Here is a 2,765-nt window from a genome sequence, read left to right on the forward strand (position 1 = left end):
TCTTTTTGAATTAATGTTTTCATTTTGTTTGGGTAAATATCCAGCAGTGGAATTACTGGATCATATGGTAATTCTATTTTTAATTTTTCAAGGAACCTCCATACTGTTTTCCACAGTGGCTGCACCAGTTTGCATTCCCACCAACAGTGCACAAGTGTTCCCTTTTCTCCATAACCTCCCCAACACTGTTATTTCTTGGTTTTTTGTTTTGTTTTGTTTGTTTTTTATTCTAGCCATCCCGACAGGTGTAAGGTGATACCTCACTGTGATTTTGACTTGCATTTCCCTGATGATGAGTGATGTTGAACGTCTATCTTTTCATGTGTCTGCCATCTATATGTTGTCTCTGGAAAAACATGTACTCAGGTCTTTTGCCCATTTTAAATTGGATTATTTGTATTTTTGGTGTTGAGTTATATATGTTCTTTTCATATATTTTGGTTATTAACCCTTTATTGGTTATGTCATTTGTGAATATCTTCTCCCATTCGATAGGTTGCCTTTTCATTTTGTTGATTGTTTCTTTCACTGTGCAAAAGATTTTTATTTTGGTGTCATCCCAAATAGTTTATTCTTACTCTTATTTTCCTTACTTTTCTATTTTCTTAAGGGTAATTTTTGAGGTTTACTTTTTCTTTTGGGGGAGGTGAGGAGCAGAGGGAGAGGGAGGCAGAGAATCTTAAGCAGGCTCCACGTCCAGCATGGAGCCCAACGTGGGGAATGATTTCAAGACCCTGAGATCATGACCTGAGCTGAAATCAAGAGTTGGACACTTAGCCAACTGAGGCACCCAGGTGCCCCAAGGTGTAAATTTTTTTAAATGTAAAATGTGTCAAAATTTTCCTTTATGGTTTTTGCCTCTACAAACTTATAAAGACCTTCACAAACCTGAGAGATCTAATTTTTTTTCTTTCAGAGAAAGAGTATGTAATGGTGGGTATGGTAAGAACTTTGCATTAACTGTCCATTCTAGTCACTGGGATGTTGCCCAATAATGCATAGCCAAAATGTTACGTCAGTTATTTTTAAAAAGAGTGTTAACATCTTTCACTCTAATTTTGTATTTGTTTATTTTTTCCTTTTGTACTTCCAATTTTTGCTTCATGTGTTTTGGAGTTCTTTCGCAGATGTATACACATTTAGGAACATTATGTCTTCTCGTCAAAGTGACCCTTTTATCATTATAAAATATTCCTATTTAAATAATCCTTGTTTGTCAGTCTACTTTGTCTAATATGAAGACAGTAATTCCAGTTCTTTTATGACTAGATTTTACATCAATATCTTTCCCTGTCCTTTTACTTTTTGCCTGTATATGTTTTTATGCTGAAAAGTACATTTCTTCTAGACAACACAGTTGGGTCCAATCTGATAATTTCTGCCTTCTAATTGGAGCATTTAGTCTATTTATACTTAGTGTTTACTTGGAGTGTTATTCCATCTTTTAATGTAATTGTTGCTATAGTTGGCTTTATGTCCACTGTCTTGCTATTCATTTTTATTTATCACATCTCTCTTTCTTTTTTCTCTTTTCCTGCCTTTAAATTACTCAAGTATTTTCAGGTATGCCATTTTATATCCTCTGTTGGCTTTCTAACTATGTTTCTTTGTGTTGTTTGTTTTTGCTCTTGACCCTAGAACCTAGGGACATCATATACATTCTTAACCTATCAGTGTACTTTGAATTACTACACTTCTTCACATATGAGAACCTTACAGCAGTGCATACTTCCATTTATGCCTCTCCTGACTTTTGTGCTATTCCCTTTGGCCTGAAGAACTTCTTTAAACTTTCTTGTATTGCAAGACTTTGTAGTGTATTTTTATTTGTTTTCTTGTTGTTGTTGTTGTCTTTGTTTTTCTAGAAGTACATTTATTTCACCTTCGTTTTTAAAAGGAAAAAAAATTTTTGCTAGGTAAAGAATTCTAAGTTGTGTGCTTACTTCAGCAGCAGAATATACCCAAACTGGAACAATACAGAGAAGATTAGCACAGCCCCTGAAGAAGGATGACATGTAAATTTGTGGAGCATTCCATATTAAAAAAAAAAAAAAAGAATTCTGGGTTGACATTTTTTTTCCTTTTCTCTCAGCACAGGTTGGCTTTGTTTCTCATGAGAAGCCAGCAGTTTTTGTTAGCACTATTTTGCTGTACATACAGTGTCTTCTTTCTTAGATACGGTTAAGAATTTCTCTTTCATTTGCAACAGCTTGGTGATGATTATGTCTAAGTGTAGTTTTCTGTGTGCTTGTCCTTTTTGGGATTTGTTGAGCTTTTTGTGTCTGTGGGTTGATAGTTTTCCTTAAATTTGGGGGAAAAATAGCCATTATTTCTTTGATTGTATTTTTTTTACCTCAGGTTCTTTCTTTTCTCCTTGTTGCACTCCAATCACATATTTGAGAGACTGCTTAATATTGTTTCACTGAGATTCTGTTTATGTTTTTAATGTTTTTTCCTCTATGGTCTTCAGTTTTGATAGTGACATGTCTTCATGTTCACTGATCTTTCCTTCTGCAGAGTTCTGCAGCATTCGGTGACTTTTTCATTTCAAATATTATATTTTTCAGTTCTAGAATCTTCTTTTTTTTTTTTTTAAAGTAAGCTCCACGCCCAGCATGGAGCCCAACACAGAGCTTGAACTCACAACCCTGAGATTGAGACCTGAGCTGAGATCAAGAATCAGATCTTAACCGACTGAGCCACCCAGGTAACCTTCATTTGTTTTTTTTTTTAAACTGTTTCCATTTTTCCTACTGACTCCTTCT

General features: G+C 34.7%; 1 non-coding gene across 1 annotated transcript; it reads left to right on the plus strand.

Annotated features, from left to right (window-relative positions):
- Window positions 1–1,938: 1,938 nt before the first annotated feature.
- On the plus strand, window positions 1,939–2,043 carry LOC117803258. The gene has a single exon (XR_004626946.1). It is a non-coding gene; the product is annotated as a U6 spliceosomal RNA (small nuclear RNA).
- The last annotated feature ends 722 nt before the right edge of the window (window positions 2,044–2,765 follow it).

This window comes from Ailuropoda melanoleuca, chromosome 7 (assembly GCF_002007445.2).
Source record: "Ailuropoda melanoleuca isolate Jingjing chromosome 7, ASM200744v2, whole genome shotgun sequence".
NCBI classification, from domain to species: Eukaryota; Metazoa; Chordata; class Mammalia; order Carnivora; family Ursidae; genus Ailuropoda; species Ailuropoda melanoleuca.